This window comes from Rhinolophus sinicus, chromosome 7 (genome assembly GCF_057876585.1).
Source record: "Rhinolophus sinicus isolate RSI-liver-muscle chromosome 7, RSI-T2T, whole genome shotgun sequence".
NCBI lineage: Eukaryota > Metazoa > Chordata > Mammalia > Chiroptera > Rhinolophidae > Rhinolophus > Rhinolophus sinicus.
Genome location: NC_142507.1, coordinates 47,713,529 through 47,723,293, shown reverse-complemented (window position 1 = coordinate 47,723,293; position 9,765 = coordinate 47,713,529). Strand labels below are relative to the sequence as shown.

The 9,765-nt window shown below is 48.6% G+C and overlaps 1 long non-coding RNA gene across 1 annotated transcript; it reads left to right on the top strand.

Annotated features, from left to right (window-relative positions):
• Nucleotides 1–2,035: 2,035 nt before the first annotated feature.
• Nucleotides 2,036–7,988, top strand: LOC109446801 (uncharacterized). Its single transcript, XR_012491719.2, has 3 exons — nucleotides 2,036–3,730; nucleotides 6,505–6,623; nucleotides 6,703–7,988. It is a non-coding gene; the product is annotated as an uncharacterized LOC109446801 (long non-coding RNA).
• The last annotated feature ends 1,777 nt before the right edge of the window (nucleotides 7,989–9,765 follow it).

Genomic DNA, 9,765 nt, shown 5'->3' with positions numbered 1-9,765 from the left:
TTCACAAGGTCAGTTTTACGGGCAAGAATATTACTAATTTCATCAGCTCTTCCCCTGTTTGTGTAATTAGGACAAGGTCAGGCATTTATCTTCAGGAAGTGAACTAGTAAACCTTTATAGAAGCAACACAAGCAGATGGTGCAGCTTGCAAACTTGATCACACTGTGCGTGTGTGGGTGTGGGTGTATAATTTTTTAAAAATAAATTTTATTGGGGAATATTGGGGGACAGTGTGTTTCTCCAGGGTCCATCAGCTCCAAGTCGTTGTCCTTCAATCTAGTTGTGGAGGGTGCAGCTCAGCTCCATTTCCAGTCGCCGTTTTCAATCTTTAGTTGCAGGGGGAGCAGCCCACCATCCCATGTGGGAATTGAACTGGCAACCTTGTTGTTGAGAGCTCGCGCTCTAACCAGCTGAGCCATCCAGCTGCCCCTCCAGCAGCTCAGTGGCAGCTCAGCAGCAGCTCATTGTCTTCAATCTAGTTGCAGAGGGCACAGCTCACTGGCCCATGTGGGAATCGAACCGGCAACCATGTTGTTCAGAGCTCGCGCTCTAACCAACTGAGCCACCTGGCCACCCCCACACTGTATATATTAACTGTCTGAGCATAATTTGCTCTTTTATTCATAAGTATTTTATTGTGTATTTCCTAAGAAAAAGGACTTCCTATTACATAGCATATAATGTATTAATTTATATGTAATAATAATGTATTATAATGCATATATCAAAATCTATAGCCCATGCATTCAGTCTTTATAATTATTCCAAGAATATGCTTTTTAGCTATTTTTGTGGTGGGGGGGTGGGTCTAGATGCCTATCCTGGAGGCCACATTTTATTTGGTTGTCGTGTCTCTTTAGTCTCCATGATTTTGGAGCAATTCTCCAGCATCTCTTTGTCTTAGTGCCTCAACCATCGTATGCTTTGAACATAGTTGTACAACTATTTTAAAATGTATTTAAACACTATTGTGATCAATAAAATAAAATAAATAATTTAAAATTACCTTTATGCTTTTAGGCATTTTTCAGTATAAAAGGCATTTATACGTGAAAATATTAGAAATCGGTGAGATAATATCCGGCACATTAAGTAGCTGCTTAGTACTTGGCAACTACTGGTACTAGTAGTAATAGCAGCACAAATAATGACAGTAATAGTAGTCGCAGTGGTATTAGTAGTAACAGTGGTGGTGGTGGTGGTAGTGGTAGCAATAGCGGCAGAAGTAGTGATAGAGGGTCATAATGGTAGTGGCAGGAGTAATACTAGTGGTGGTAGTAGCAGCACAGCAGTGGTACTAATACTCATCGTGGCAGGAGTAGTAACAGGAGTAGTAACAGGAGTAGTAACAGGAGTAGTAACAGTAGTAACAGTAGTAGTAATAGTAGCAGAAGGTAGTGGTAGTTGTCATCGTCGCCGTAGTGTGGCACACACATTGCTTTGTTGGAGCCCAGTGGTCTGTGAGGGGCGAAGGGCAGAGGTCTTAAACCCGTTTTGCAGTGAGGACGTGAAGGGTTACGTAGGGTGCCACGTTTCCCAAGATCTTGCAGTTGGAAGTTGTCAAACTTATCTGTAGAGCCCAGGTCTTCCAACTCTGAAAGCCTGGCCTGGAGAGGCCGGGGAGGGCGCTGTCTCAGCCACAGTAAAATACCACGGACTGGGTGCCTTAAGCAACACACACTTCTTTCTCTCAGTGCTGGAGGTGGGAAGTCCAAGGTCAGCGCACCTGCAACAGATTCCGCGTCTGGAGAGAGTTCTCTCCCTACCTTGTAGACGGTCCCCTTCTTCCCGTGTCCTCAAGTCTCCTCCTCTTCTTGCCAGGACCCTAATCCCATCACAGGACCCTCACCCTCATGACCTCATCTAACCCTAATCACCACCCAAAGGTGCCACCGCCAAATACCATCACAGTGGCGGGGGTGGATGGGGGGTAGGGCTTTGACATATGAACTGGGGGGACACGCAATCACTGAGTCCATAGCAGCAGCCACGTTCGTGTTTGAGGATGTGTTATACATCCAGGGAGGGTGGCACTTCCCCGGTCACTGGTCCCTCCGTGGTCCCACAGTGTGGTTCACAGAATAGGTGACACCCTGGGGTGCGTCCTGTCCCCTGCATGTGGCTTGGCCAAGCCAACCCATTTGCTCTGAAAGGCAGTCAGGCAGGGGTGGCGGTCACCTTAGTGAAAGTAAAGTCTGTCCATGAGGCTCCCCTCCCCCGCCGGCTTCTCTGGGCGGTGGTCCAGGCCCTGAGGTAGGGGCTGCTGTGACAGCCAGATTCCTGGGGCACATTAGCTCTCGTTCCAGAAATGACAGTGCTCTGGGTGCAGGACCCCGGGGTCCAAGTGATGACTCCATCGCTGACTCCATCACCCCCTTCTAGTAAAACATGGGGGCTGGACCTTCTCTTGGATCCATCCATTCTGAGGGTCCCACTCTGGACATCCTGAGGCCTGCAGCAATGTGGGGACCTCTGTGAGCAGCCCAAGGGCAGGGCTGGGGTTGGCCACCAGCTCTTTGGACAAGACAACAAAGAGAAGGCACGGCCTGGGCAAAGAGGGGGTAGCAGAGGGAATGCCTTGTCATCTGATCCATCGCTAATTAATCCTTTGAAAATGCCCTCTGGGGACATGTCCGTGAAGGACGTCACCGAGGTGGGGGAAGAATGCAGCCTGTTGTCGGGGCCCCGGACACAAAGGCCTATCTGTGCACACGTGGGCACTCCCGATCCGGGCTGGATCAGCTGCTCTTGTTTCCTCCTTCACCATCACAATACAACTACACAGTCACAGTGTGCCCTTCTACCCCCGCCCCAGGAGAGCTGGGCAATGGGATTTCTGCCCACTGGATGCCCGCTGAGCACAGCCAGTAATACCAGCCTCCCGGCCCACTTGGCTCCTGGAGAGTCTAGGGTTTCAATAGCCTGTTTCTCCCTGCCCTCATTTACTGCCCTCTCTCGTCTTCCCTTTCTCTCACCCGCCCCGGCACACGTGTGAGTGGCAGATCCAGGGTGATCTGGACCCAGCTGACCACCAGAGAGCCAAGCCTGGAAGCTTGAGAGATGACCAGCTGGGCAGCAGCCAGCCGTGGTGCAGGGTCACTCTGCAAACACTTTCCTCGGGCGGTGGAGCGGCAGCTGCCCTGGCCCACCACCCTGAGCCCTAGGAAACCGGGCAAGGGACGTTCTCTCCGGGATGGAGCACCTGCCAGTGGCCCCAGCAAGGAGCTGGCATCAGTCAGGGAGCCTGGGATGTGAGTTTGGACTCTGACAGTCTGGCTGCAGCAGTATAGGCAGGGCCTTAACCGCTGTGTCTCTGTTTCCTCATTTATATAAAATGAGGATCGGAGTTCTTGCATCACGGGGCTGTTGAGAGCATCCCGTGGGCCCTGGTAGAGGGCCATTTCTAATAGGGGGAGACAAGCAATAAATAAGGGGAGTCTAATGTATGTTAGAAGCCGGCAAGGCCTACGGGAGAAGAGCTGAGCAGGAATTAAGAGGAATCGGAAGGTACATGTTGGGGGGGAAGGTTTGCATTTTTAACAAGCTTATGAGGAAAGGCCCAGTGACAAGATGACATTTATGCAAAGGCTTGAAGGAGCTGAAGAAGGAAGCTGACTCCTGGGGGAAGAACGTTCCAGGCAGAGGGGACAGAGAAGCAAAGTCGTGAGGTGGAGGTACGCCTGGTGACTGCAGAACAGGAGGCCCAGTACGCTGGGGAGGGAGAATGAGGGTGAGCGTGACAGATGAGGGGAAAGGGGGCCAGATCGTGTGGGCCTTTTGTGGGTTAGCTAGGGTTGTGGTAACAAAGTTGCACAAGCCGAGGGGCTTAAACAGCAGACATGTATTGAGTTCTGGAGGCCAGAAGTCTGAGATCAAGGTGACGCCTGAGGGTATTCGGGAAGGATATTCCAGGGCCCTCTCTCGCTGTCTGGTAACTCCAGTCTTTATACAGCATTCTCCCTGCTCATGTGTCGGTGTTCAAATTGCCCCTTTTTCGTAGGGCGTCCCCTACTGACCTCATGTTGGCTTGATTCCTTCTATAAGGACTCCAGATATGGCCACATTGGAAGTTACTGGGGGTTAGGACTGCAACATAGCTTTTTCGAGGGACACAATTTTACCCCATAACTGCTTCATAGGCCACTGTAAGGATGGCCTACGGTGTGTGTTTTTTCTGAGTGATACGGGAGCCATTTGAGGGTCTGGAGCCAGGAAGGCAGGACATGCGTTTAAAGGGATGACCAGTCTCCCCAGAGATTCTTTTTCTCTCTGGTCTATGGGGTTGGAGGCCTGATGTCCATCCTGAGATATTGAATCTCCCAATAGGTTTCTTCTGCTAATTATTCTGTGGGAAGGTGAGCTGTGGGGCCCCTTCCTTTGATCACTCTTACATGCATTGATTGCCAGGATCCTTGGGCTCGGCGTCCATGACCTTCCCCACCTATCACCTGTCCTTCCAGTCATCTACTAGCTCTAGCTATTCAGGCCTTGGAGATTTCTTATCCTTGCTCACCTGCAGCACTCTGGATGGTCAGCCCTGCTCCTTCCAGCCGTGAGCACCTGGGAACATTCATGCCTTATCTCTGCCCTCCTGAGTGAGATGGGAGCCATTTGAGGGTCTGGAGGCCATTTTCGGCCTTTGGGTTCATTCCAGCCGAGTATTTTGGCCCTGCCCTCAGCTACCCCAGCTCCCTCATTCTCTGGATGGGTATTTATAGAAGGATCACCTCTAAATACCAAGCCAGTTGTTATAAAAACCAATGATACTCAATGCCAATGATGGCACTGAAAACCTGGTCTCCTTGCGGCCGGCCATGGTAGATAGACATTGTTGTAATTCTTTAGAAATGTAACTTGGCAATATGTGTACAGTGTAAAGAGATCTAAGGGTATTTAAACCCTTTGATTCGGGAATCTCACTTTTGAGAATACAGCTAAAGAAGATAAACCTAAATAGAAACACACTTCATAGAAAAGAAAGTGTACATGACCGAATTTATAACATGGAAGAACTGGAAATAATAACAATGACTAGTAGTCATTAAGTGCTTATGTTTCTACTAGGCATCATTAAATTCTTTATTATTTGATGTCGTGGTCACCACATCGCTGTAAGATAGAAGCAGCTGTTATGTGGTAAGGACTGCAGTGAACTCCATCTAACTTTTGGAATTTCCTGCAGGCACCCACCTAGTAGTCAGTGGGGAGAATGCTGTACCCTAGTGGGAACGCTGGCCTGGGGGCTGCCCTACAGCGAGGTTCATTTCCTTCATGACCATCTCCTGGCCTTCCCCCTCTTCAATAATTAGAATGAGACCGGCTACGTGCCACAGCTTAGCGACCTAATGACGCGAATCATTACTAAGCCAGCGCTCCCCCTCCCTCATTGTCAGCTTGGGTTTATGAATCTGATAGGACTTTACATGAGTCGGCTTAATTTTGTTAATTGAATAAATGAGGGGAGGAGGCCACATCGTTTTCGATCTAGCTCCTCATTTAAACCTTCAAGATCTGCCTCCTGATTTCTTTCCTTTAGGATAGTAACTCTCTCCCCAAGTATTTTCTACTACGGGTCCCACGATACGTGCTCTAAGTCTTCACGCCAAGTGTTGGTTATCTTAGACAAGCAGGGCAGTGCTAAGAGACGCTCGAGGGTGGGATAATTGTGCTAAAACTCATCCACTACCACCTTTTTCTCTTCTTTTTAAATTACGCAAGAACTCCTCCTGATAAAGCTACAGGTGGAGCTTTTATCAGCTATCTCTCAGCTCCAGAGCATAATCTGGGTTGGTTCGTTGGCAAACTGCCTCAGTTTCCTCACTTGGAAATAGAGTGAGCATTCCAACTTCACAGCACTGCTGGGAAGATGATGGAGACTTAGGGGCCAGTACCTCCCACAATACAGAGATGGCCCTCGGTACGCACTCACTCATTTAAGCCAGCACCGTCATTCATTCATTCAGGCTTTGTGCAGAACGGTGGATGCTGTCCTGAGCCCTCCCCACCCCGTGGGGAGCTACTGGTGACTGTGGCAGTCCCAGCAGCGAGGCAGAGCCCAGGTTTGATTGAGCACCTGACTTTCCTATCAGGAAAGGCGGGCTCCTTCACGTGGCAGTCTGCTGCAGCGGGCTGCCTTCTGCCAGGAGGGGGGAAGATGAGGGAGCGACGCTCTAGCTGGAGATGAAGGCAGGCACAGAGAAGAAAGTATTGTCCTGTCCTGGTGGAGGGAACACCTTGGCCTGCATAAGGCCACAGTGTGACTTCTGGCTCTGGGTTAGTCAAGCCTTTTAACCTTTGGTTTGGGGGGTGAGGGGGGTAGGGGTGGGAAAGTGATCTTTATTGAGTATATGTACTTATTATAGAAGGCAAGGAGTGTCTTACACTTCAAAATGACAGTCCCTTGACAAGTCAGGAGCGATTACTGCCCATAGAGACTCAGAACATGCTAAAATCACAATCTCTGCAGTATTTATGTGTTTTTTTCTTTTCTTTTTTTTTTTAAAGGAGCTGGTTAAAAAAGAGCGAGAGGGAGAGAAAGAGAGAGAGAGAAGAAAAATTAGGACAAAAGAAAGTAAGAAGGCGTGGGTTGTTTCCAAAAGGAAGATGCTGTTGTACTCATATAGGTAAATTCTCTTCCGGTGGTACCCCCTCCGCTCCCCTGCTCTTGCCACTGTCACCCCTGACTTGTCACTCTTGTCCTAGGCATCCGGCTGTCCTTGAAGGGGTTGGACGGATGAAGCAGAATCCCTAGGGCTGGTGTCCTAAGGGAGTGCCAGAACCATGCATTCATTCGACAGAAACTTTTGGAGGGAGGCACGCTTCTCTGTGTTGGAGAATCCATATCTGTGAACAAGACGGCTCTCGTGGTGCTTCCCTTCTCGTGGAGAGAGGCTGGCACCAAACACATGGCAAGGAGGACACGTTCCGAGAGTCAGAGGCGCTGTGAGGAGGAGAAAATGAGGCTTTGATGGATTAAATAACACGCCCAAGTTCATGCATTAACAATAGAGGACAAAGGCAGGACTCAGTGCCATGCTTATCTGGCACCAAAACTTCACGCTCCTGACTCTGTGCAACACAAGCTCTCCTGCATAGTAGTCCTTTCATCACAGCTGAAGGAGGATGAGGCCGTACCTTTGCATCGCATTTTATACTCTTCCAGGCTATTTCCAGCACGTCACCTCATTTCACCTTGGGGCATCATTATTTCCAGCCTCTCCTCCGAGGCCTGCCACGAACGCAAAGGAAAATGGCAGGAGCAGATCCTGTAGCAACGGAGCCAATTAAGCGTCTTGCAAATATAGAGCAGTTAAATCCCATGACATGAAGGACCAAGAAAAGCCTTGAGTTGGCCATGACTAGAGCAGAACTTTGCGGGCCGGAATTTAAATAGGAAAAGACCTTTCCTTTCTCCTCCTGTGACCCGTGGAAATTAGTTCTGGGCAGGCTCCTCAGTGTTGAAAGAATGTACCAATGAGGAGCTCCTGTGTTCTCAGGTTCCTTGGGAACAGGAAGGAATGGCAGCCACGCTCCACTTTCCGGCATCTCCAGGGTTGTAGCTCCCACTTAGTAGGACTGCATGTATTCCTAGAAGCGTCCAGTTTTAGCCATAAGGTCAGTACTCGACTGTTTACAATGTACGTGGACACACTTGATCTTGTCTAATGCTCACATGAACCCCATTGGGTAGGTTCTGATATGCTTCTTAGTTACAGATGGGGACACGGAGGGCCAGAGAAGGCATCTGACTCTGTTTCTGTGGGGTTTGCAGACGAGCTGGGCCATGAGACTTGGGATGCCACGTCTCCCCCTCCACCATGCTATGCAGCCACCGGAAGGACACTTACTTTTGCGATGGCTTTGGAAGGAACTCTTTATAAATTGCTTTACATACGTCCATGCTTTTTGAAGCAGAGGACGTGAGGGGTGGGGAGTGTGTGGTGTGATGTAACGGTTTCTTGATGAATAAAGGTACCTTTGTGAACATATTTCTTTCTGTCCTGCCCAATTTATCCTTTTTTTTTTTTTTTTTTTTTTTTTACTCTGCCTTTTGATACCACTGGGCCAGTCCATTGCATTCCTTATCTTCTCTTTGTATTTTGAAGCTCCCAGACAGAAGTCAAGCTTAGTACAAACTTGTAGGCAACTCAGTAGGAGGGTAAGTTGCTACCACCCTTCAGAGGGGCCATTAGGCAATGAGTCGAAGAAGCTTTGAAAATGTTTATAATGTTTGATCCTGCCATTCCCTTTCTAGGGACGTATCAGAAGAAGACAGTCAGGAGTGTGCATGAGTGTTTCTGTACAAGATTATTTTCATGAAGCTATTTATAAACTTGAAAATCGAAAGCAGTGTTTAATATAAGGGGCAATTGGGCATTGATTAAATAAACTACCACATGATAGAATGTTATCCAATTGAAATTGCAAAAAATTATTGCATTACGCTGTACTCATGTTAGGTTAAGTAGGTTGTAAAACAGCATGTACATTATGATAATTTCGAAAAAAGGAATAAACACGGGGATAAATAACAGGAGAACATACACCAACATTTTTTAGGAGTTACGTCTGGGGATGAGTTATGGATGGTTTTTGTTTCGTTCTGTGTGATTTTCTTATTTTCTATGTTGAACAAATACTGCTTTTAAAACGAAACGCTAAAGTACGATTTAGCATGAAATATTGGCTGTATGTTAAATAAGCCACAGAGGATCTGTGTCGGGCCAGGCGTAAGGGTATGACATTAGCCACGACCACGACTTCATGAGGCAGACAAAATAATTCTGCTGACTTCGGTATTGGGGGCTGTGTCTGTGTTCTGAAGGTTTCAGGTAAGGTTTCCAGGCGGGAATTCCCGCCCGTTCTCAGGAATTTTTTTTTTTGCTTTCCCATTCCCAAATCCTGAGAAAAGTTGGTCGGGAAATCGGGAAAATTGACTCCTTGAACCCAGTAATACCCACAATGGGAAATAAACGTACTACTCACAATGTATCTCTTAGACAGTTTTCCTATTTATCGCTAGGGTTTCCGGGTGGGAATTCCCGCCCATTCTCGGGAATGTTTTTCGCTTTTCTGTTCCTGAATCCTTAGAAAAGTTGGCCAGGAAATCGGGAAAATCAGCTCCTTGAACCCAGGTAGTTGGTAGTATCGGCCATCACTTTGTGGAAACGATTCATCGTGGAGAAAACAGTTTATATCTCGGGATTCGGGAAGGGGAAAGCGAAAAAATTCCTGACAACAGGCAGAAATTCCTGCCTGGAAACCCTAGTTTCAGGAAAGCTGTTATGGAAGAAAAAATAGTCTCCTCCATAAGCATTTCAGTCTTACTGGGGAGAAAAGTCCCCATCAAAGTATGAGAGAACACTGAGCAGAACGATGCAAGTACCTGTGTGAATCCAGCAGTGACCAGGAGATAAGGTGCTGCCTGAGGGCAGCTGGGCCTAAAAGAGCGGCTAGAAAGCCAAGGGGAGGAGGAAAAGGGTGGGCAGACCCCGGCCCGGGTGGGAAGAGGCCTTTCCTTCTGCTCCTCCCCTAGATTTCCAAGCCACCTGCTGTAACCCCATACACCTGTGTCCTCGGGCACAGCCTGTGTTGCCAGACCATCTGTGAGGGGCCTGACCCAGGCGGGCCGGCGGGTGTGCTGTCAGGGTACCCCACTGGAGAGCACGGCCCTGCCTCACACCAGCTGGGGGGGGCCTGTCCCCCTGCCCTTCATGAATCTGGGTCACAGCTGCCAAAGCAGTTTGCTTTGTTCTTGTGCTGTCA